We start from the raw sequence: 26,784 nt of genomic DNA, 5'->3' as shown, positions 1-26,784 counted from the left end.
GTGGACATCTCCACTTAGGCCAATTTCAACCACTGAAAACGTCCATGGTTGATTTAAAAGAAAAAGAGGAAATGCGCATCTTACGTGCAGTGCACTTTCTAAAATGTCTTGTCAGTTTTCTTTCATAAGTCACCAAGTTACGCAAGCACAATGCGTTCCGAGAGGCTTTTCGGAAGGTTAATTCTACGTAGGTCGTTAGCGGTAGCTTGACTTAGTTTTTTTTTCTTTTCCCCATCAAGGCCACCCGGGGGCAAGACGACGACACCACACATCAGAAAACGCCGCTTCCCGTGCAGCCACACTCGGCTGTGGAGTCGGCCTCCTCGCTGGAGATTTGGTGCTCTGAATTCTTCAGTCTGTCCATCCATCCAATCATCCACCTATTTCTTTGCACTGAATATCTCACTCGGGTCGTAGGTCCTGGAAGTCCAAATATTAATAATTAATTAATTTGGACAATGACCCTTGAGAAGTATGCAATAAAATCATGGTGGAGGTTTTTGGGGGGCTGGAACAAATTGATGGCATTTCAATTCATTTCAACACAGAAAACTGAATTAATATATTAGCAAACTAAATTACGAGCTTGGCAATGGCACAAATTAACGTTATGGCTCAATATTCAATGAAAAAAAAAACCCAAAACATTGTTGAAATCCAAACAAATCGGTAAGCGTTCTGAAACAGACAATTCAACTTTGGAGGTTCCACAATAATTTGATCATCCCTTAAAAGAAATTCTAAGCACAACTTGGAGCCCTAAGTGCACCATCTTAAATTTATATGGAGAAGTCATTTGGTGCCTGGGAACAGGTCACAATGGTTAAACTGCACTGTAAATAATTTAGGATTCCATTAACATTTAAATGTGACATTGATTTGACTCCAGCAAAGTTGTGGAGTAAAAAAAAAAAAAATCCGGTTGTATCGATCAAATGTAGTGTATTTAATGGTCTTTTTAAGAGGATGTGGGGGGGGGGGGAGCGGGAGCTCTATGGAAGGCTGCAAAGCGGTAAAACGCCATCTCCCATATGTGGCCATGAGGATGCTCCTAATCCTTAAGACATGTCTGCAACCCTTGTACTTCAACAGAAATAACCTTTCCAAAGGCCACGAGCAGAGTAACACTAAGTCAAAAAGAGTACACTCCGTATACGCGTGTGTGTGTGTGCGTGTGTTTGTGTGTTTTCAACAACTCTGTGGGTCATCACCTACAAACAGCCATAGCTTTGTAGGCCAGCTCACCTCTGCGCCATATAAGTCTCTGTTTGCAGAGACAAAGACCTTTTCATAGGACACGCCTGCCACTCGCATTGAGGTCAGGGCATTCACAAGGCCGCAGTTGTTCTTCATCGTGCACTTAAGATGCGAACGAGCTCCCAACAAAGTGATGGTTGCATACTCGGATGGATAGAATGAAAGTGGGCTTCTATAGTCATATAGGACTTTAGAGTTTGACAGTAAGAGTTTTAAGAGGAGAAAGTGAAAAGAGATTCAGCCTGTCACGATAAATTCTATATCAACTTATCACTCAACGAGCGAAAAAGAAGACTAGTTTTTTTTTTTTCGGACTCGATAAATGGTCATTTATATGATGCGTTGTCAGCATTCATTTTGTTCCCTGTCCTGTCAGTCACCGAGCTTTCCGCTGTGTGCATATTGGGACTCACGCGCACATAGAGATGTAGAACGGCTTTTGAAGAGCGTTTCAACAGTTTCAGTTCGGATTGCGTTTGTCCCATCACATAAGACTTATTTAATAACAAGCTTTTATTTAGGAGTGTATTGATTTTCTGCAAAGAACAAAGCACAATTCTCCATCAAGCATTTCCAGTTGGGCCAAAATAGTGCTGCTTACCTCTTGGGTGGTACTCATACTCCAACACTGGCGACCCTTCACTGGCTCTCTGTACATTTTAGAGTTCTTATTAAGATTCTTTTTTTTGTTTTCTTGCGCCATCTTACCTCTCCTGATCTCCACCCTTACACACCGATGCCTCAGACCCGCGGATCAGACGCCACTGCAGGTGCTGAGGAATAAGCAGAGGCTCTGATTGGGTCAAGCCTTTTCCGTTGCCGGTCCCTCTCTCTGGAATGACCTCCCGCTAAATGTTAACTTTAAAACTCGTCTTAAAACTAATTTTTATTCTTAGCATGAGACTTGGCTTTGGGGTTTGACTGTTTTTGTGCTTTTTACTGTCTTCATTATTCATTTGTTTTGTTATTTGTAGCCTGACTTACTTTTTGTTCCATGTAGAGCACTTTGCATACAGCAGTGGCTGTCTTAAATTGCTTTATGAATACAATTGAGTTGAGTCGAGATCGCACCATTTGGCATGAACAATTATTTATTTTTATTTTCATAACGACCACTGCGAAAACCACCTTTCCAAATCCGAACAAATTGAGCGGGAGCAGCGTCGCAACACTATGGATTGTTTTGACCTTCGGGGTTTTGACTTTGAACGTCAATAACGAGCCAGTTTAGTGGCGCTACACAAAACTATTTAGCCCAATCGTCTAATAAGTTATTAAACTCATACATATATCTCGCAGGAAATAATCAAGCAGTAAAAAAGGCTTTTGGGACTCGATGTGGTGAGTCATCCGCCATCTGTTATATTGTTTTCCACTGAGAGGGCAATGTGACAGTTTGTTTTGCTGTTGTTTCTCTCACTGACATTTCATCAAAAGCACTTTTTTTTTCTTTTCTAGGATATGAAAAATCTTTGTCCAACAGAATCAAAATTATGACTCCGTGTCGGAGATAACTTTGGGAATTGAGACTTTTATGTGAAAAAAAAAATCGTTGGAGATCCTGCAATATGATATGATTGCGTGACATGATGAAGCCCAACAACAATGTTTTTAATGAGTTCCTGTGACTCACTGCTTATTTGCCACGTGATTATCGCCAGTCAGAGAGTTTGTTGTCATGTCCTTCTGTTCTTTGGTTTTCTTGCTGTACCTGCTAAGTTTTGAGACTTCGCTTTGCGATATATTATATATATATATATATATATATATATATATATATATATATATATATATATATGAATAATATATTGCCGGAAAATGTGGAGAAAAAAAAAGTATAAACTATTGCGCAATGTCTCGGAGTATTTTCTTTACACCCAGTGGGGAATTGGTAATGTACATAAATGAAAAAAGATGATCTGAAGTGCTTTTTCTAGCAGCAAAGCTGAATAGGACTGGAAGAGATCACGCTCGTTTGACGCTGTGGAGTCGTGGCGAAGATGAGAATGAGAGATGTTTGCTCAGTGATTTCTGGTACCTCACTTGACTCAAACATCTCACATTTTCAGTCCCATGGTGTCATCAGCCATCTTGATGAGTTTAGTGATTTTATTTTTTTTTTTTTCAATTAAAATAATGCCTGGCAATGATGAACACCAACGTAGATTGCTAGAACAAAGAGATCGGTAGAACATCTCCTGCATACATGAAAGGATCTGAGCTTCCTAAAATCGCAACAATTTTAAGATTTTAGGTAACGGAAGGATTTTAACCTCTACCAATTTGAAAGGCTGGGGTAAAATTACCATCAAGTTGTTCTTATATATACAAAGTTAACGATTTGTCCAAGAAAAGCAACAATCACAAAATTTTGTGTGGACAATTGTTACCTCATGTAACTGACTTGTGAGACGCAGCAGAGCTGGAACATGAAAAGAGGACAAAGCAAGGCCAGTTGTCAGTTTTGGGGACACAATTTGATAGAGTTAAACCTCAACTGCGATTTATTTACAAAGGAACAGCTTGAAGCATGCACCTTGTGCCACTTGATTGTACAAGGAAGACGTGTGTTTCAATCACACATGTGTTGCTGCTTCTGAGGAGCAATCATTCCCAACTGGCTGCAGATAATGTGGATTATACAAAGAGAACCATCAACTGTAATGCCTTCGCTTTCATGACATGATTTGCGTCACTAAATTTCGTAAAATTGCAGGAAATCCACAAAACCTTCTCCAGAAGGAATTTATGGAGGTCTAGCATTGAGAACCAAAATATATAATAAACTGATTTAATAGTCAACGATATTGTGGAATTTGTCAGTTATTCTAGTGCAAGCCCCGACTGGTTGATTTAAAAGCACAAAGTTTGAATTTTGCAGGCCTGGGTAAATAATCAAATGTCAAGTCAATTTACTCAGAATAATCCAAATGGATTTGGAAAGGTTTCCGAACTCCCAATCAAGAATGTCTTGGCGGCATGATGCAATGCTGTCGCGGGCAAACTTTGTTGGCCATTTTCACAATAACTCGTTCAAATCACATGCGGTCCCGGGGGGCATAATGGAAGGCAAACGGAGAGCAATATTTGGTCACGGTCCCAGTTGCACCTTCCCATCGCTGTAATGGCTTGCGCAATAATCATGCCCGTGGCCCCGGTTCCAACCGAGGCGCTCGACCACAGATGGCGCTGACAGGTTCCTGTAATTATATTTGACTCTGCACTAATATCTTGTCGGTGTGTCATGGAGGGCCGAGCGGAGACGTCCTATCTCGCTGAGCACCTGAGCAGCCGAGCTTATTACGGCGCCGAAAACAGAGCGTGCAGGAATATCTTTAGCCCATAGAAAAAAAAAAAAAAGGTGGTTTCCCCAGCGGGGGCCGACAGTTGTCATTCCGCATCAACTCGAGCTGTGTTAATGCCATATAAAGCTCCATTTGCGGCAGAACCTGCCGAGGACCTGGGGAGTGACAATCATCAGTGAGGTCTTGCAATCGGGCAGATAGGGTTAATTTACTCCAACCTGAGGGGGGTGCCAGGTTCCCTGTTGTCATTTATACACCAGGCTCCTGGAGCATACGGCGACTTCTTGCAGAGGTAAGCAATATTAGAAAATGGACTTCAGGCATCCCAGTAACCGGGTCCCCGTCACGCTAACCCAATCAAGACGGTAAATCGGCCAGCAGATTGCATTAAAGTAACGCCAAGTTTGCGACTGCATTCCTACAAATGATTGATGATCTTCCCTGTTTTAGATAAATCACTGACATTTGGGATTAATAGCTTTGTGGGATAGCCCCTAGCTTGATTGCTTATCTCAAAGAACAAGATACTTTTACAGTATTTAAATGAGAGGGGCTTGTGAACTCCTGTTGCGTGGAACCATAAAATGTCACGACTTCTTCGCATTTAATCCATCAAAAAAAATAAAACGGCTCCATGACTTGACCATTGTTGCTTATCGGAATGCTCCGTAGAGTCGAAATGAAGATGCATGCAATTGCAGAGTAGTGCGCAGTGACTCTTCAGGATGGAAAATGGAAATGAACAAAGGAATGCTCACATGTAACTCAATTACAAATGCAAAAATAGAGGTGACAATGAAGTGCTCTTTATGAACACATCACATGCAGTCTTTCTATATTATTTTATGTATTTGTGTATTAAAAAAAAAAAAAAAAAAAAAAAGATGCGGTTAGCAGTTTTCTCCCCAGAGCTAAAAATAGCAAGCCACGTGCCATTACTGGCATGGAGAGCAGATTCAGCAAATAAAGCAGACATAGTCAATGCAACCCGGTGAGATAATAGCATCCTCTGAATTCCTCTCGTCAATAGAAACAAATAATGCAAACGCTGGGTGGACCGATGTATTCGGTAGCACGGAAACTGAATTATTTAGCGCTCCTGTTAGAAAATTTTACTTTCTTGATTTTTTAAAAATTCCAAGCAGAAAAAGAAAGACTCAAAGATGGTTGTTTACTTTCAAGTTGATAAAAATACATCCCTTATTTTCAATGGGGGGAAAAAAAGATCTCATTTCTATCATGTGGTAATTAGTTATCTGAAATTGCCAGGCTGGTGATATTAGTGCCTCCTTCACGTTTGTTTCTAATTTAAGATTTCTGATTTTTTTTTTAATGCACAATATGCTTGGCCACCACGGCCATTTCAAGGCATATGGTGTTTTTAATTGTAATTATGACTATATTGATTGGAGTTCATTACACCGTTTGGTTGGTTGATTGGTTTTGCATTTCAATGTGAAAAAATATTTTTTTTCAAGTTTCTTAATTAGGCTTATTCAGTTTTCAATGGTGAAGACAATTGTTTGAATGGCTTTTTATTTGGTATAAATATTACATAGTGCCAAAACTTGTTTTCGTATTTTGGTATAGTGTCAACTAAAATACACTAAAATGGAAGGTGAATGCCCCTGACTTTGCACATTTCAGAATTCAACTATAATTTGGATAGGATGTGGAGAAACGTGTCATGCACAACAATTTTGCCAATGAATCTTGGAACAGATTGTGTTCCACGATAATAACAGTGCGACTACGGGGTCATTTGGTTCCAGGCCACACAGATTGAAAAAACACAAGTTTTTGGTTTTTTTTCACAGCACATATACACATATACATCCCAAATGGAAAAAGACATCAGCACCCTGTGTCATTGATGTTTGCCGGTCTGCAAAAAAATGTGTACTTCCATTTATTTGTGCCTGCCGGAAAAAAGGTTGAAGACTACGAGACTTTGATATGCAATATTAAGCTATACTTTGCCGCTCATCTAAAATCAGAAGGCATATGATAGGCTTCAGCTCACATGTGTTAATAATATAAATAAATAAATAAATAGATGAGTATAATTTGATTGCCAGTTCGATTATATCGTAAAAAAGGATGTCTATTTTCATTTGCAATAACTATTCTTAGCATCATTAAGATTCAATCAAAGTCTTGATTTATCACTGCACAGTTATTCTGTGAAAGAGGGAAAATTGACAGGAAATCATGACGGCTGTGATCGCTGGGAAAGGAAAATGTAAGCATGCCTGCGCCTACTGTATGTTGAAATCGTAAATCCAATTCTGTGACTGGAAAAGTTCTACTCAGCACCTTTGTAAAGTTTGATTTTCCTCACAAAGTGTGTTTGGTCCGGCTCTTCATCTCATCGGGACAGAGCAGGCCCAAGCCAAGCGCATATCTCCGCTGTAGCTTTATTGGCAGGAGTACAGTCAGAATTGTCATTATTTAGGGCTTGGAAAGCAACCTTAAGCATCATCCCTGGCATTGCCCCTGCCGGCCCTTCGAGACTCTCGGGAATACGAATAACTTTGCATAAGTGCGAGCATAACCCGTCTGTGACTATCACAATGCGGTGAATCTCATTTGTGGATACGTATTCACCTGGACAACCATGTGATGGATGAGAAGCAGCTTTGAAGCTATGATGTACAATAAAGTCACAGCGACAGCAAGAGGGAGGGGGCTTGGTGAAAGGATGCTAATGATGTGGTCATGAGTATCCAGTATAATGGGTGCTCGGATACGATTAGGGTGATGATATGATGTGTCAGTGCTCGGCTTAATGACTAATGCAGTGCGATGGAATCGGAAGAGACAGCGGTGTCAGGCTGAAGTGGAATAATGCCTGCAGTTGCTTTAGTGGCACACATAAGGAACTGTCACAGAGAGCTGCCTCACAAGCACAAACTGTCGTAAGAGCAATTAGCCTTTGCTGCAAAAAAGGCAATAAACGGAAAACAGAGACGTCATTTTTGGGCATGTGGGAAAATTGTTGTTGCGGCATATGGCGCCAGTGCTAGAACAAACAGTAGGCCGACTCAACCACGAGTGGTTTGGTTTATTGCAGGACTAATCTTAAAAGCAGGTAACCACGTTATGTACAAGACCCACAGGAAATCTACACATACCGCTGCAATTTATTTACTCCAAGGACAACGATGCTCGAGACAAAAAGACAATAGGATACGTGGAAAACTCACTTTGGAATTGCTTGTATACACAAAGCTGAGTTTCTGGAACGCTTGACAAACCCTCAGGTGTAAACAACCAATAAAATCTCGTTGAAAAGGATACACATATTGAGAATTGTGCCAAATAGACATCTCAGACGCTCAGATTTCTGCGTAAAATTATCCTGATCAATTAACATGTGAAATTGGTTGGAGCAAATGGTATAGATATGAAACTTGTTTCATATTTACAACTGCATGTAAGGATCTACGGGTAATTTAGCGGCTTGGTGACGAAAATAAAAGTGACTCGTTTACATTGTCTTACAGGTAACCAAATCTCTTTGCAAACACAGGAATGTCAAAGATTTAGTCGCTGGACCAGTTCCAATGCCATAGCCGTGCTTCTGATCATTCGGGTGAGAGGAAAAAAAAAACAGAGGACAGGAGGCAAAGATTTTGTGCCTTGACTTACGACTTGCTCGAACCAAGTAATTATTTGCTTGAAATTTGGTGGCCACACAACTTGACTTTGAAATATTTTTTTCCCACAGAGACTTGAAGGTTCCGACTTGAGACTTGCACATACAGTATGTGACTTATTCCCACGTCTGGTTTGAAAGGCATTTGGATTGATCATAATATGGAATTTGCACTTACTTTCACTTACGTATATCTGGCATGACCTTAGGACAACATCATAGGGATGTGGTCTTTCACGCACACACACAAAGACACGCAAGTCTCATATCGGCCACAGTTTTATTGGATTGGGTAACTTTAATTCCGAGCATAGCCAATGAATGGCCCTCTCCGCTCAGGGCCATTCTGGATGCTTCGGCTCCCCTGCGCCCCGACATGCGCAACCATAGAGCCGCTGGAGCCTCGGGGCCCAAATAACTCTCTGGTGACGACTCACAGAGACATCTACGTAATTTAAGGCGCAATTCCCTTTTTCCTGGGAGCTTTATAAAAATCTATATTGTGGTCATAAACAAGACTGGCTTCCCGTGAGGCTTCGGATTTTCCTTTTTATGTATGCAGAGAGTTATGATTGAGGCAAGCGGCTCTTTGCTGAAAGGCCAAGTGCGGCAATCAAGTGGAACCAGGGCACTGTCCACGGTCGTTCATATGGAGCTAAACTTTAGCTGACCTTTGTCTAGCGTTACATTGTCAGCGAGGTGTCAATTTTGGATGATTGATATGATCCAGTGTGTCAATCCAGCTAAAAGCACATACAAATGGTGGCTAAAATTGTGTTTCGGGGCTTTAGTGTGCCTTTCAACCAACATCAGGGGATGGGGTCTCGCTCCCAGCGACCCTAAACAAGAAATGCGGAAGAAAAAAAATGGGTGGCTTGACCGCAGTAGTCCTAAAAACAACTGTTAAAGTTAAAGCTAAAGAAAGTACTACTACTTAGTTAGAACAGTGTTATACATACAGTCATTACATTATTCACGCTATGACAGTAACATGTCGCCAACACAGTGAGAAGGCCAACCAAAGAAAGTATCTAATTAAAGACTACAAAAAAATCTAATTCAAATGTTGATTTCAAACTACAAACAAGATGACTTGTCAAATCATGTAGTTCAAGTCTAAGTCAAGTCGAGTCGTTTCGGCGCCAAGTCCGAAGTGAAGTAAAGTTGTTCCTAAATGTACACAACAAATGTTTTTAGTAACAAAATAATCCAACCACTATAAATTCAACAATACATTTTGTACTCAACATCATGTGGGTACTGGTTAGAACATGCGCCTCACAGTTCTAAGGTTCAGGGTAAGAATCTTGTCTCTAATGTGATGCATATTTTTCCTGCATATTGGTGAACGTGAGGTTCACTAAAGACTCAAAACTGTCAGTAGTTGTGAAAGTAAGTGAGGATGCTTGTGTGTCTGTAGTTGACCGCGGACGAGTCCCGGGTTTACTCCATCTCTCGCCAAAAGTCAGATGGCCCTAGGTCACCAGTGACTCTCAGGAAATGGATGGCTGGATGCGCATCTTGAACTTACCCATAGCTTACATGATGCCTGAGTAAATATGTGGAGTTTAAGAATTTGCATGTTCTTCCCGTGCTTGCATGGGAAGAACCAGTTGAGGGTGCCATTTCTGTATTTAATACTTAGACTGGGCGCGCCGCACTACGAGGCGCGAGTTGGCATGTTAGCTCGCGCATGCTAGCTCGCGCATGCTAATGGCTGTTAGTAGCAGCACTTCAGCTCAGACCAATCAGAGATGACATGGCAACACATCGAATTGACAATGTCAGGGGAGGGATGTCACTGGTCACCACACTCCTTAGAGTCATGGTTTCAAATCAAAACCATAAATATCTCTGAACAGCATACAAGCAAATGATGAAACTAAGAAATACAATTAACACAAAACATGCATCTCTCATGCCATTCCTATCACCAAAAGAAATAAAAACAACACAAAAACAGTACTGAGGCATTCTGGGATCTTATCAGGTTAGAAAGATGTGAGTGGTGTGCTTTGCAGTGTTTTTTGGGTTTTTTTTGCAGTCTGCTGTCTAAACCTGCGATGTTTCTTGCTTGCAAAACTACGACATAGTGGACAGCTGCCCCTTTGTCCAGCTTTCTCTTGCACCATCACCGAAAAGACATATTCACATAATGTATTTGTCACATTCAGTTTGTAGCATAGATGTCTCAGGCTTTGGCCAGCAGGGTGTGCTAACTTGCACTCTGCAATGCCCAAAAGGGACAGGCTCACTAGTCGAGAGTTTATAGAATGGCACGTTTATGGTACACAAGGGTCAAATTTCCCCATTGTGGGACTAATAAAGGACATCTTTATTTTTATGTAATCTGTCATAAGTGTAGTAATTTTTCTTGGATTGATGGCCTTCATCCATGTTTACGTGTCAATCAAAGTTTGTTGCTCATCAGTGATCACTGATCACTTAATTACTTTTGCGACATTGACTAATTGTGAGTAATGGCCAGATTGATTTTTTTCTATACTGCATAACCTTCAGCTAAACTTGTGCGTGCCTTCATCACTTTCCTGTCACGAGTTTTAATCTATTTTCACATGAACCCTTTGTTGCAGTACTTGACCTGCAAGCTTTCCAACGCCAAGTCTCAAAGACAAAGTCATGTGTCAGCTAACATCAGTGGAGCAAAGCAGGGTGTTGCTCGGTGATGCGATGTGGCTGCGTGGCGTGACTCCTGTGGCCGCAGAGTCGGACGCCGGCGGCTCACCGGGCCCCCCTGGCTGGGTAATAAATCACTGGGACGACAGCCATAGTGACCTTTACATTATGGCACACGCCCTCGCAACGCATGTCCTGTGCGTGCACACAATGCACTACGTTTCACAAGTGTTAATGTTGTGCTTGTGAAAAGGTTACTTTATTGATTTAGGCAGCCTCCTAATAACGCAGCACTCTTAGTTTAAATATAAAACATGCGGCCTGTCAATTGAACAAAAAGAAAAGAAAAGCCTACGCCCGACATCCTGAAAGTAGCAATATGTGGTTGGTGTCAAGATTAATATCATACTCAAAACAAATCAATAAGCCAAAGCATCACATTCCCCAAGACGGCACCTCTAATCAGAACTATCAATCCTTCACGTCTCGCTCGGCTCATAGTCATTACCAGCCGGCAGAGCCCAAGGCCATTAGCGTCGACGCTGCCTGGCCAGCGAAGCGGCGCACCTTGAACGTCAGCGTGGTCAGACGCCCTATGCGCCGAGGGACGAATGAATGGCTAGCGCACGGCGCGTCATCATGCTAATGGGCCGTGGTAAATGGAGCAGCTCCGGGCAGTGAGGGCTGAGTGGTCTGCGCCGTGATCCAGAGGCGTACCCATTTCACGGTGTCTGCTCGGGACCTGGCCACACTCACTCATAGAGATGGAGAGCTCCATGTAGTGTCCACATTTAAAGGGTTGGGGGAGTCATGGGGGATGGGGGAGGTTAGCATGAGGTGCCATCATGGTCGCCGTCTGCAAGCATTAACGTTCAGGGGTCTTGATCCAGCATCATGTCACGCTCATTTGTGGAACGGCCTCCAGCTCTTTGCGACACACTATGGACGTGCCAGTACCACGGCAACAAAGGACATTAAGATCCATCTGCATGCCAATCACTAAAATGGATCCCGGTTGCCAGAATATGCAGGCAGGAAATCAGCACTTTCTTCCCGTTGCTACGATTTTCACAGTGCCACACGACTGACCTTGACTTGTCATCCAAAATGATTCCTTTTAACGTAAAGCTCGCGTGTCAATAGATGAAAGAATACTGTTAAAACAGTGCTTCTCAATTATTTTCTGTTACGCCCCCACCGCGCAAGAAGAAAACAATTCGCCCCCCCACCACCACCACCCACTCCCACCGCGACTATAAGTAAGAGCATTTTCGTTGCAAAACAAACCTACATCGTGGAGTTAATACTCGCTGCGCACAATGTGCAAAGAGAGCGCCACTGCCAACTACTGGAGTGGATGTGCAATTACACTTTATTGTTGTACACCGGGAAAAAAATGAATGTTCCCCAAGCGTCACACGCGTTTGGTTGTAGACAATCACAATGTTTTCCAATCAAGACACGTTTTCACTAAAATATGCCCTTCTTAGTTAATGGTTAAAAGTATGCCAAGCTTTCAGAAGCAACATGATGCAATTCCAGGAGGAACATTGTCCAATATCCACAAAAAAATAATAATAAATAAATAAATAAATAAAAATAAATAAATAAATATATATATAAATATATATATATATATTTTTTTAAATAAGAAAGAAGAGTATACAGCGAGTCTTTGAAGGTTAGATTCACCATTCAACCTGACACAAAAGAAATATAGTGGTGTCTTCATATACTAATTTAATTTGTTCTAAAATCTCAAAATAAAAAAAAAGATGAAACAAAAAAAAAAAAAATTCAACCATCTATTTTACGCTTTCCAGTTTGTTTAAAGATCACAAATAGTAAAACAAAACAAATATCTCAAATGAAAGGGGTGCTGGGATTCGATTTAGGGATGTTTCAGCACCCCCAGAATTGCCGATGGTTAATCAACTATTTGACGAGGAGGATTATGAAGATTTTTCGACACAAATAAGCTAAATGTGTTGGTCACAAAAGTTAGAGTGAGAGAGAAACAAGTTTCTAAAGAAAATGACGGCATCGGTGAATCAATGCTGGTTCTGCCAGTCCAAAAAATGATTCACCAATGCTCATGTGCAGCCTCACTCAAACCCCGCTACAAGAAAAAAAAAAAATGAAGTAACACGTCCCCGAAAGCGTCGCCTCTGACGATCCAAACAAACTGTGGACGCTAAGTGAAGCTGACGAGTGCACAAAGATGATCAAGCCTCGGCGGGAAGGACAAGCCCTCCGAGTGCTGCTTTGCTTCTGCCTTTCAACACAATTCCACCGTTTGGTTGAAATATTGTTTTGAAGCAGCTTGTGTCAGATGTCGTTCAAAATGAATCGGCTTCTTGTCTGGATGTCAGATGACATTCTCCTCAGGTATCAAAGCTCGCCATTTCACCTGGCAAAGCACGGACAATAGGTGGGATGTCTGTCAAAAATCCACACCGGTTCTTGTTATGTCATAAAGAAACCATCCGCGAAGCAGGTCGGTGAGAAGTGAAGCTGATAAACCAACAAAACAAAAACCAGGAAGTGAATTTTGATATGCTTGAATAGTTCAACGTTTGTTAGCTTAGTCTGCGTTGGCGCAGGTAATTAATTGTTACCAATTCAGGCCATCGAGTCACACGTTGTCATAAAGGCGAGGCAGAGGGGCCCAGACAGTAGAGGGGTACGAAGCATTTTAGGCTCATTTGACCTCCTTCCGCATCTGGCAGAAAAGAGCTCCACAGCCATGTTTCGATCTTTCCGGCATCCAATAAATAATTCAACTAAGAATACGCAGGTATCTATTAGTTATTACCACTAACGACTAACAGAGGTTCTTCAGGACCCTTTCTATCGGTGCCTGAACTCTGAATCTTTTTTTCTGCTGTTTCTTGCTTTTGATGCCATCATTGCAGAATTTCCAACAATTCCAGTGCGCCCATATATAACGGGAGCTATTTGGTGGAGTGGGTTTTATGTTCCAAATTTACGAACCCAACATAGTGTATTGAATTAAATCCCAGAAGGATCCGAATGCATTATGGTATTTTAAGAGAAGTATTCCAGGTTTCAAGTGTTTGAGTGTACTAGGGCTGGTTTTAAGAATCGATATATCGATTTGGATCGATTTTACTTTTCACAGCCCGATATCAATTCAGAAAATTCTGCATGAATGCAAATATTTATTGTTTGGATCAACATTGAATCGAAAATCAATCAATGAATCGTAAATTCAAAATCTAATCAAATAGGGCCCCTCGTGCATCAAATCGATTTTAAAGGATCTCAGACTCGATGTGGCCTAAAGAACATATTGAAACGTCACCAACTCCAGTCCTCCCAGGCCCTTATTCTGCATGTTTTAGATGTTTCCCTCCTCCAACCCACCTGATTCAAATGATCAGGATGGTGATCAGGCTTCAGCAGAGCTTGCCGCCGAGCTGATCAACATATCTTGTGCGACTTCAGCTCAGTGAGTGATCATTTTTGATGCAGCTGAGAAGATGGCGATACACCATTACCTGTGATTTATGAGCCCTGAGGGATTGCGAGACAATCAATTTAGGAAGCAAACAATTAACGCAACAGGGGCGGTAAGCTGGAATGTGAACCCCGTCAATGACAAATTGTGTTGGGACCATGCATCCGCGTTGAAACATGGGATTACCGTACCGTGAAGTGCGTCAATCTATCAATGAGAGGTGGGGGTGGGGGGGCCTCATCAGGCATCCATCAACCTAAGAGGCGCATGAAAAGACGAAAAAGACTGACTGAGACGCGGACATTTTGCTGCTTTTAAAACGGATGTAGCACACACGTAGTATATCAAGATGTGACTATTCAATTTTCTGAAGGCGAGGTTTGATTACTTTTCCCACCAGCTGGGCTTCATTTGAGGTCAGCGAATTGTAACGTACAAACACATCGCCTCATGCGGTTTCTTGTGCAGCGCTATTGAATTTTAGACATAAACCAACTAGCACCTCTTGCTGATCAGCGAGAGGAGGTACCACCTTTGTTACACGCACATGAAGCAAATATTTACGATCCTGGAAACCAATCATCTGAAGCCATTTGTAAAGCGTTTTTTTGTTGGTTTTTTTTGGGGCTTCAAAAGTGCCATTTAATGTACTGTATCAAAACTTTCTGATGGCAACCGCACTAGTCCACTTTATGGTGATTTTGACTTTTTAAACAATTTTATAGCCGAAGTTGCACACAGTGGTGGTGGCGGCAAGGTCAGCTGGAGGGAAGGGAGGGACATGTGGGGGGCTGATGGCTGCTGGAGCCCCCCCCCCTTTTCTCCTTGATGTTCAAAATGCTTTTTTTGTCAATATTTTTTTTTTTTTTGGAGGGTGTAAGCCTGACTTTGGCCTTTCAAAAATAAAATGTAATGTAACCCAGCAGCAAAAAAAAGTAAGATAGAACCAATTAAGGAATCTTTAATAGTACAAGTGTTTCGATTATTAAATGTGTGAATGAAAAGGGGAGGGGCTGTGGTGAGTTTCTCTCGCAGCGTTTTGATAAATCCCACAAATATATATATATATATAAAACGCTACGTCCACAAAATTGAATAAATAAATAAAAAGGTTTGTTAATTTTTTTATTTATTTATTTTTTAGGATTAGTCTGATTCTTAATAATTGAACTGAAGTCAGATACTGCCATTCCCGCGTGGATGCAACAGCCAATCAAATTGCAGTGGCAAATATTTGCAGTCAATTATATTGCAGCGGTGCATGTTATCCCTTGAATTCAAGTGAGCTGCACGAGAGAGAGAGACTTGCCTCAGTCAGACATAAAAGAATCAGAATGAGAGTCTAAGGAAAGCAGTGTGACATCACATCACTTCTTCATTCTCCGTTTTGTGTCCTTGTTGCTTTGTGCGTTAATGAAATGGCTTCAGCAGCCGCAGCTGTTAAAGTTATGAGGCATGCTGGGAAATAAGTGCCTGGATTGTGGCACCATTTTGCGGTGACCATTCTCCCTCCACGACACGCACTCACACTTTGTTTACTGCCATTAAAACAATTTAAGTCCTTTCTAATACGTCCTTAAATGCATTTCCGAGCTACTCTTCAATGCAAGACACTCACGGATTTGCATATTTAGCATTTATCAGAGTCGAGCACTTTACCCTATTTTGCCGCTCCGTCCTCTGACCACCCCCGACTTTGACATGAGCACTATTCCGTCCTTAGACTTTCGTCCTGATTCGTAAGAGTCCGTTCCCGTCCGTCTTCAGACCGTTAAAGTGATTCCGTCCTTGCACAAAAACCGGGACGGACAGATGGACCGATCCCTCCAGGGGACGGAATGAATTGAAATTTTAGATGCCAGTCTTATGTGTTGATCAGAATAATGATTTAAGTGTTGGTTGGTCGTCGTAGGATTTCAGTTTGGGACTTTTTTTTAAGTGTGTGAATGACTGGGTTTGTGTTCCATTTAAAAGACATGCACAAATATTGATCTCTCTTCTGTAAGCTGATCTCCATGAATGTCAAGATGTAAAAAAAAAAAAAAGTTAATAATCGCCTTCCTGGCAGACAAAGTAAAGTACTCACATTTGACTAAAAAGCAGCAGATGTTGCCTTTTAAAAAATGCTGCTAAAAAATGGTTCATATCTTATTCTCTTCTTTTGCAAGAATTGTATTTTTTTTTGTGTGTGTTCACTGTTGCTATGGCGCGTTTCATTATCTGGCAACTTATTCTTTACAGTCATTGTATTTTAACTCTATGGAAGCGGTGCAATTTCAAATAAAGCATTTTTTTTCCTTTATGAGAATAACAGTGAATTCTTTGGAGAGCGTGAGCGTTATGAATGAGATATTTTCTTTTTATTACTGTATCACAGCAGATGCTTAATTGTTCAGTGTCTCACTTCACACTGGAACACAAAATCCTATACGATCACAGTAATTAGAGACGGAGAAGCAATGCTATTCTGTGGATGTCGAAAGTAAGGAGGACCACCCAACGTCAAGATTTTTTTTTCATTGAAAAGAAAAGAAAAAGCCATAAAAGACGATACAAGATGCACACAAAATGCTAATTGGTGACCATGAGGTAGATATCGTTGGTTATTTCCATTTTCAACTAATTATTCAGAAACTGATTATTTTGCTGCTTGACTTTTGACAAGTCACGCCCTCATCGAACATCAGCTGATAAAGACGATTCAAAAGACACGATCATGCGACACTCGGAGGGAAGGCGAAAAATACTCGTCGAAACATGTCAGGTAACAAAACAACCTAAAACAATATTGCCTGCTATAAACGAATCAGTTAAAACATGTTAGCTCTTTGTTAGCCAACCAATTAGGAAGCCAAATAACCAAATGTGGCGCCTACGATGTTCATTCGAATTATTCCTCCATTGAAGAGAAAACTGGTCAAACTACACTTCAATGCTGCAGTCGCACAGCAGAATAGAATAAATAATTCAGCATTCTTGCGCGAGACCCTGTAATAAAGGTGACGTCTTTATGTTCCGTGTCTAAGTGAGATGAATGATGTTTAAACTGTTGAGTTCCGAAGTGAATGTGACTTTAGCAAAAAAAAAAAAACTTCATCAATCTACTCAAGCAGCTCACATAATGACTCTTGTTCATTCATTTAATATTAATTCACAGTCTATCCCCACTTGAATTTCAATGATAATGACGACAAACATATGGCTTTATCTCATCACTGGGAACAGGTTAATTAGCTTCCACTTCCTGGTTCTCTAATCCAATATATATCTTAATATCTCAATATGCGACATCAATTTGTCTTTTGGATTAGCAAGCGTTTTGTGTTGAAATGAATGATGACTACAAACAAATGAAATTAATTAAAACAATTCATCATATTGATATTGGGGAGTTTTATTGCATTTTCACTGAACTTTAAACAATTTATCCTTGAGGTGAGAAGTTTGTCGCCCTTCTTTCTTGCTTGTTTTCTTGCTTGTTTTCTGAAACTTGTTGTATTTCTCTCTCTATTTGAATCTATTATAGAGTCGTGTTGAACAATAGTTAGTTTGGTTTCATTTTAAAACTATTTAATAATAATGGAAAAAAAAAAAAAAAAAAATCAGCATTTAGAAAAAAAAGAAGACAATTAAAATTCAGTACAAGCATCCGGTGAGTTTAAAATCAAAACTCCATAAAAGATTTGACAGGATATTCTATTCCAATGAAACTGAATAAATGTACTTGTGCCATTTACAGATTTAATTCAGTCAGGAACAATGGAAATCTAAAAGCACAAATTTACAGAAATAAGGTACTTTTCATTTGAAATAGCCCACAACAAACTCTTGCGAGGGCGACAAGTGAGAGTCTCGCCCCAGTGACAAAATGTCGAGCCTTGACTTGTTCCATTTGTGGAGGCCTCATTTGACGCCGACAAATGCATGAAAAAGGCTCGGGCAGCATTTTAAGAGCGGAGCCAGCTGACCTTTGGCGGATGGCTGAAGCCAGACAGGTTGGCAATGTCCATCTCTTACAAACGGCAACATTTAAAAAGTGATCCGATGGTGCCGGAAACAAATTAGTTCATGCCAATCAACCCTAAGCACGGAGCTGTCTCGACGAATAACTGATCAAAATAAAACCGGAATTCAACTATTTTGGGGGAAAAAAAACACTTTTGGTGTCAGAGGGATTTGGGATTTATCATCTTGTTTCAGTCTCTAGTGGACGGCAGCGTGACGATAATAGCGTCCATCTTATTACTGTCCCTCGGGTGCAGTATTGAGCCAGACACTTATCAACTTAGAATTAAAGTATATAAGAAAAAGAATAGTGAGTTTCCATAATCAGAGAGACTTCTTGCAAATCGGATAAAAATCGAACATGTCAGGGTTTTTCTTTTTTTCTTCCTACGTGACACAATGTTCAGTGTTGGCACAAGGCAATGAGTTAAATATTTGGTAAGGACAATGAGGTCGCTACCGTAGATTGATGTCAGTCTTATGAGAACAACAGACTAAAACTTTAAAGATGATACAGGTCAACACATTTTACATATTTTTTTCCAATCAGAGACGCGAGTAAACTTTCCTCTATGATTTTTTGTGATGACTCATAATCTACCCTTGTTTTTTTTTCAGTTTTTCATCAAAATAATAGCAATAACATAACGGTAGCATAATATGTAAGATAGTAATATATTAAGGTTATGTTCAGCAACAGGTGGATTATTTTATCTAAAATATCATAATTAGAATATATGGCAAAATCCGTATCGCGCATGCAACAGAAAAACAAAAAATTATAAAAAAAACAATTGAATAACCTGATGTGGGAGAAAAAAAGACATTCGATATCCATATTTAAAATTGGCATCAAAATGTGCTGTTGACCAGGGTAATTCTTCAGTTGTATCATATTTTAACACCAGATTATGTGAAGTACCTCCATTGTCCATCAAACAAGTCGACCAAGAACCGATCAATTTAAAGGGAAAGCAATTGTCCTCAATCTTGTTTGTTGTGGTGTGGTGTACTTCATGAAATATTTTGTGCTTTAACGGTTTGTATATCACTTTTTTTTCGGCATTCATCTTGTCATAGGACAGTGGCCACTTGAATTATTACTGATCAAATAATGCAAAATTAAAAGCGTTACACATGGCAGCTCATAATCAGGAATAATTTGAATTCATTTTCAAATTAAAACTGCAAACGGAATCCGACAATACGGCACAACAACCCTCACCAGCTGGGCTGCATTGCCGCGGCTCGCCACCCCATCAAGCCAGTCACGGTTCCACATCAGAACATAACCTTTGAGTCGTCAGCGGGATATTCGGTTAATCACAAAAAGTCAGAGTCCCATAAAATTTTGGAAGGCGGCGCGGGCAGGTGTTTGGTTTGGGTGCCATTGCAGGTGCCAAATGGTAGTTAGCTCGCCCAGCGGCGTCATTAGCATTCAGCCAAGGAGACAGCTTGCTCGGGGCTGGCCCCTGATCTCGGCATATTGCTTTAAAACCGCCATGTGAGGAGCTGCTTTTGACTCACTCTCCAACTCATCACACAGCAAAAGCCACACTGCAAAGTACGATCATGACACTTTCAATTTGAATTATTTCATGAACAAAGTCAAAACAACATCTCTGGAAGCCTTGGTGGAAGTCAAAGAAATATCATCAGCAGTTGCCATTATGCCATTTTGGGCAAAAAGCCACTCATTGGAACTTGTTGGAAGCGGCTGAGGTGCGTGCACAACAGAACTGCACTCGAGCATTTGGAAAAGTTGCAGTTGATTTGAAGTGCAACCAAGTATGAATATTGTGCTCAAACGTGATTAAGGGTGACACAAAAAAAAAATATTCCTTTAAAACTGCCGCAAGGACGATATAAATAGGCCCTAAATGATAGACAAGTTATTCAGTAGTTCAATTAAAAAGTGAAACTTATACATTATATCGATCCATTACCTCTTCCAAAGACAACCATTAAAAACGAGAGAGATAGCCTATTGAAGGCCAGCCACTTTAGAGCATTCTGACGAGTCATTCAAGGCTGGCACAATATTGTGTTTCACATTAGAAACTAACAAATAAAAGATTAGATCTTCTTTTACCATTAAAAAAAAAAAGTTTGTTTCTACCTTATTCATATTTTTAGAAATCAGCATTGGAACATCGGTTGGTTTCACCTAAATGACCCAAAAACGCAGAAAACAAGTTTTTTTGAAAAGATTTTTGATGCACAAGTGACTTTTATGCTAATAATTTTTGCTTTAGTGCTTGATGCCTCAAACACCTGAACAGAACATGTGCTTTTGATAGATAGCAAAATAATGCAATAAAAAAAACAAAATACCATCACAAATATTCACCATGTGAGAATTTTACATTTGACAAACTTCACAAAATATTTGCATGTGCGCTATTTTGTAGTAGCAGCGTGCGTGCCCTACACGTGTATATTTTGTGAATGTACATTACGGCATCTTCTAAATTTCAATAATCTCCATCCTATTTGATCTCTTTTATGACATGTTTTCAAAATTCTTAAATTTGTTGAATTTTGGATTTTCATCGGCTGTTAACTGGTAAAACCAGCCACAATTTTTCTCTCACCTTGAACTCGGTGTTTCTGAAGTGATGCGATGTGACACAGGATAGCTGAGGCAGCTGAGGTCCGAGGTCTCGACAGGTTGCAACTTTCAACACATTTCTGCCACTGCTCTACGCAGACGGCTTGGCACGACAACTCCCTGTCATCCCAGCAGCAAGTGTTCACGATTAAGACTTATTTGCACGATCAATGCAAAAAAAAAAAAAAAGGAGTATACAGCCCACCGGAAGCCCAATTGTACCTTAAAGTGAACCCCTTCCATCTTCAAACGTGCCCATGTGAGGGAGGGTGGGCATGAAGAAGGCCATCTGTCGCTGTGTCAGCAGCCGTGCGTCAGCACTAAGGAGGCGCAATCTGTTTGATGTTACCTGCCAAAAGAAAAGCGCCCATAAACATCTGGATGTGTATTTGGACAGTAAATCAAAGCCCGCCACCTGGAGAAACGGATTTTTTTTTTTTTTTTTTTTGGAGCAGGAGCCAACAGGAAAGTGCGTCATCTGCAGCAATGCTTCTCTCTTTTTTTTTTTTTTTTTCCCACTGCACACTTTTACCTGGACATGATGACAGATGCAAGAAGCCCCCCCCAAGTGCAAACATATGGAATGTCAGTCGGATGGGCGACACTTGTCAGGGATTTATCGTTTCTGCTATGAGTTTTCTTTCCCCCGGGGTGTTTAGCTGAATGTGATATTGCGTTCCCTTATTGCAGGCCCATGATTCACTTGTGAGGCAAGACAACTGAATACTGAATAGAAACCAAAACACTGAGAGTTAGTTGGTCGACTTCAGATCTTCTGTTTTGTTGGCTGCAATTGACTCGCGGGAAGTCCAGGTGTACACTCCATCTTGTACCTGAAGACAGGTGATAGGTTCTAGCGCACCCCTGGACCTTTTTGTCAAGTCCCATAGAAAATGGACGGACAAATGGATAGATATCTTGGGGGTTGCTTAGGTAGTTTGCCAGATAATGCACAAAAAATGTTACAGTCCGCTTGCATTGGGACTAACTCGGGTAGTGACGAATCGACGGAAGGTGGGAAAGCACATTTTAAAAAAAATAACATGATATATACGTAACAGAATTGCTAGCCCAAAACTGGGCGATTTCAACCGCATGTTTCCCTTTATTAAAGACAATATTTTTCTGTTTAAGTCCAGTCCAGCTAACTTTATTGAAATTGCATCAAATATGAACTTTTCAAGGCGCCTTCACTAGGATCCTCATACATTAATCACATGAGTGTGGAATGAAGAAAATTGTCACGTGTGGCTGCCTGTGAAAATTATCCATCCATCTATTATCTATTCTGCTTTTAGTCACGAGTGTCACGGGGGTGCTGGAGTCTATGCCAGCTTTCTTTGGGCAGACGGGGTCGTACACCCGGAACTGGCTGCCAGCCAATCGCAGGGCACACATAGACAAACAACCATCCGCGCTCACACTCATACCTAGGGGCAATTTAGAGTGTTCAATCAACCTGCCATGCATGTTTTTGGAATGTGGGACGAAACCCCCGCAGGCGCAGGGAGAACATGCAAACTCCACATGGGAAGGCAGCTATCTAAAGTATCTTTCCCCAAATTGCATTGGAAGAGCAAGAAAAAAAATATATAATACATAAAACTGGCCAAAATGTGGAAATTCTAATTTGCTCGCTTTAACCAGAAGAAAGACAAAGAGAAGGCAAATCAAGATGGGGCTATAAAATTCTCCTGGTAAACACATTAAAAACGGACGGAAATGACAATTTTGACAAGTTAGTTTTCCCTTTAATTTTAAAACTGCCTCCTTCTATCAGTCACAGCTCTGCAGGTTATTACAGTGGAGGGGGGGGGACTTGATTGAGTCTCTGGACTTTAACTTTAGTTTGAAAAGTTGCCTTCAGGGTCCTTCACAAGGACAACTGGCTTCATGCACCACCTGTCAATAATGTTAACGAGGGCCCGCAGCACCACACTGGCGCGGCCCACTCCAGCACCGGAGGGCTCGCTGGCAGGATAAGATGCATCTCCCACATGGTGTCCGGCTCGCAAAAGCGAGCAGCAGCACTCGGCCTGCACACAGCTGCAGGAGGCCACACAGACGCAGCAAAGCACTGGCTTGAACATTTATTCTATTGTTAATCCAACCAAATAAATTAACTAGTTGGGGGAGGTGGCGCTGGAATGGTGTGGGGGGGGGGGGAGCAGCTACAACTACAGCAATGCTCAATGTGAATTTGTCACCAAGCCAAATGTTCCAGCCCTTACAGAACAAATTCTTCAGAACCTCTACAGCAGGGGTGGGCAAACTTTTTGATTGGCGGGCCACAATGGGTTCTAAAATTTGACAGAGGAGCTGATGGATGGTGTTTTGGTCACCTCACCTCTTCGGAGAAAAAAATACATTTAATTTTAAATGAAAGTGAACAAAAGCATTACAACAATATATGTGTCTTTGAATTATTTTTATTTTGAAAATAAAACATTCACAACATTCATTTAATTTTTTTCAAGTTCGGCGGGCCGGATTAAAACGTTTAATGGGCCGCATGTGGCCCCCGGGCCGTAGTTTGCCCACGCCTGATCTACAGTAAAACACTCCCCACTTCATACAATTCCAAATAAAAAAGATGATCTGTAGACCAAAGTGCCCCTGGTAAGAAGCCGAACCATCTTAGCCTGACTGTGGCAGTTGTGCAACATATGCAGAGTTGACTGATGATGTCATCAAGAACTCCAACAGCTCTAATATTTTCATGCCTGCGGGCACAAAAATATTGTAGGATGGTATATTTGTGTCTTACTGGCCTGTTTTCATTCAAGTCATAGTTGAAGCAAAAGAGAGGATCATTTCCGTTAGATGTGGCGTATATTAGCATTAAGCTAGGAGCCCTGCGTCATGCTAATGGCAATGGCAGTGATGCTGAGTTGAAAGCACTCTGAATAGACTTATAGTAATGTATGAACAATTTGGTGCAAAAATACTTTCAGTTACCTGCCTAACAAAACGATGCTATTCAGGCAAGGCGGAATCGAGAGAAAACCGAATCTCTTCTGGGTCAAGTGCCCAGCTCTGGTAAATAAGCTGAGGAAAAATTTGCAGTAAACTCTGCAGGACTTGAACCAAAATGTTTGGGAATATAAGCATGCTCTTGAAATTTTCTCCACATAATAAAAATAAAAAGTTTTAAGACGGCAGCACTTTGCAGATTGTCCAGCGTCCAAATGTATCGTGTAATGTTAACTCTATGCAAGCGCTAAATTTAACACTGCGATGTTGTTGCTGCTCTGGTCATTTATTTTAAATAAAAGTAAATTGCTAAAATTGTTTGCCAAGCTTGGAAGGTTTCCACCCAAGTGGAGTGTCATCCACTTTCATAGGCAGTGTTGTGCACGCTCCAAACGGTAAACAAAAGTGTTTGTTGTGGATGTGGACCTCGTGTCACATGAGAGCTAATCAGTTTTAATGGATATGTGCCCCATAATCACAGCGGCAGCCCACTCACAGGGCATAGGGCTTATTACTTTGGTAAAACATTAATGAGCAACTAGTAAATGTTTTAAAGGGCTTCCCAAGAGAGATGGGAGCCCACAAATCTTCACTGTTGAGGGTGTCCTCTGCAACAACTGCAAAAGACTAAATAGACCAAAGACTTCGGTGAAGCAACACGACAATTAACGTCTAGTCTATTTTAGAGGGATTTAGATTTTTTTTTTTTTTTTAATGCAAATAGCATCTGTGGTGGTATTGAGCAGAGGTCCTCCATTAAAAGTTAATAGATCCAGTTCGGAAAATTATTTTCAAGCTGAGCTTGATATTGTCGCATGCCTAATTACTCAGTCCCAACATTTCTAACATGTATGCTATGCTTTCGGATTTCTAAAATGCCAAAAAGGTGTTTAAATCAATTAAATTTGTTAAATATTTGGTGTGAGCGTTTTTTTGTTTTTTTTTGGGGGGGGGGGGGGGGGGGCGGGGATTAACATAATTTTTTCCTTTTGCAGGAATATTTTACATACAGTCAATCTGAAAAAAAAAATCACTCCTAAAAAGTTTTTCCGAGCCCCCACAATGTCGTTCTGTGTTCTACTTCTCCTTCAATAACGGAAATATTTCCACACCGACAATCAATCCACCAATGCCGAATTTGCCCACCCTTAAAAAATCCAAACTTCTAAAAGTGTGATGTTCTTTAATTTGCGCTCATAAACTATTGTCACGGCACAACAACCGATCCATTGGCACATTTGCTCCCGCTACCTCTCTTGCATGTTTCATTCAAACACAAGTTGATGCGGACGATCGAATGAATGAGGAAACGCGGTCTGATGGAGAGATGGTTATTAGTAAACAGAAAAAAGTTCACAGGCGTTGGTGATAAAACTATTTCACACCAAAGACACAAGGATGGGTAAAGTTAGCACGGCTTATATTGTTGAGATGCCTTCCCAATCTGCCATTATCGTAAATGACACAAAAGTAGAATGGTTGTTAACAAAATCGCTGTCTACGTCTGTAGGACGCCATCAACACATCGTTAAGGCGCATGATGGGAGTGCTAACAGCCCGTGACATAACGGCAGCCATGTTAATAGGGAGAGTCGCTTGACAAACTTAAGCTCAAGTTCATACATTCAGCAGCTTTTAAACGACTTGCTAGTTTCCGATTATGTCGTTGGAATTCATATTGGGCTTCGGCTCACGAAGCAAAGCAGAAACGTGAGTCGGATGTTTACTTTTTACGTGCTGAAGTGCATCACTGCCATTTTTCTCTCCAGTACCCGGGAATTGTTTGCTTATAGAGCGTTCTGTCCGTGCGGAGACTCCAACACAGTCCACTTATCAATATTGACACAGCGCCTTTGGGAGATGAACTGAAGGGAAATGTTGCTCTTCAGACAAGTCCGTCGTTATTGAGCAGTGACTAAAATGCTTATCTTCACTTTGCATCAGTGTCAAAGTCAGACAGGAAGTTGTTGAAGCAATTGTTCAAAACACAGCACACGCGTTCTCTTGCGAGGACAGAACGTCCGATAAACGTTCGAGAAACACATTTTCAGACGTTTCAACACAATTTGACTTACGAAGGAACGGTCGCGGGGCCACACCAGCATGCCGTATTCAATAAGGAATCTGTATGACGTAGCAATTTGCATTTTTTAATAAGCTTCAGCTGGTGTAGTTATGATATATGTTGTTCTCATTATAAAATTAAATGTTCAACAAAATGTAGAATTGCAATCAGCATTACAAAATGACATGCTGTAAATAGACATTAAGAATTTAATATAGTACTATTAAATCAGAATTCACACAAATGTAACTGTCCCATTTTTAAATAGTGCTGACATTTTAGGCGCCAACCACCAACTCAGATTTGCCATTTCTAGTTCCAAAATGATTAGCAGTGTAAATCCTCCTATTTTTTTGTGCCGTGCAAGAAATAAGAACGTTGCTATCATGATTAAATGGCTAAATATGGCGACAATGTCGCTGAGTTAGCAACACTAAAGACAACTCGTTACAGACTCGTACACGTCAAAATAGAAGCACCGCTTTCAGAATAAAAGTTCCACTTTTATTTTGACTTGATGAAGACCGTGCGAGTGCCACGAAGAGACAACCTGCAACGTGCAGCCAACCAGATGCCAGCCCGTCTGCAATGGGGCATCCCTTTCCTTAACACTGCGCAGGTGTTAATTCTTGGGCGCCAGTGATGGCAAAGACGAAACGTGAGCTTAGACGACCATAATTGATGCTGGAAATCGAACTTGGCGGAAAAGAGGAAGACGGTACACATACAGTACAACATGGCAACAAGAACCCGACAATCGTAAGCCAAAAAGAATATACGTACGTTGGAAAA

At 40.9% G+C, this 26,784-nt stretch overlaps 1 long non-coding RNA gene across 1 annotated transcript in view; it reads right to left on the bottom strand.

Annotated features, from left to right (window-relative positions):
• Positions 1–300: 300 nt before the first annotated feature.
• LOC148339962 (uncharacterized) overlaps positions 301–26,784 on the bottom strand; it is a 77,934-nt gene continuing 51,450 nt past the window's right edge. The window contains exons 3-5 of the long non-coding RNA XR_015842564.1: positions 21,177–21,303; positions 20,938–21,074; positions 301–420 (exon numbers count right to left, since the gene is read on the bottom strand). This is a non-coding gene — a long non-coding RNA (uncharacterized LOC148339962). The remainder of the gene's footprint in view (positions 421–20,937; positions 21,075–21,176; positions 21,304–26,784) is intronic.

Source organism: Idiotropiscis lumnitzeri, chromosome 3 (assembly GCF_059441095.1).
Source record: "Idiotropiscis lumnitzeri isolate Australia: NSW breed Sydney's pygmy pipehorse chromosome 3, RoL_Ilum_1.0, whole genome shotgun sequence".
Lineage (NCBI taxonomy): Eukaryota > Metazoa > Chordata > Actinopteri > Syngnathiformes > Syngnathidae > Idiotropiscis > Idiotropiscis lumnitzeri.
The sequence above is the reverse complement of the archived record's forward strand: the minus strand, read 5'-3'. Positions and strand labels throughout refer to the sequence as shown.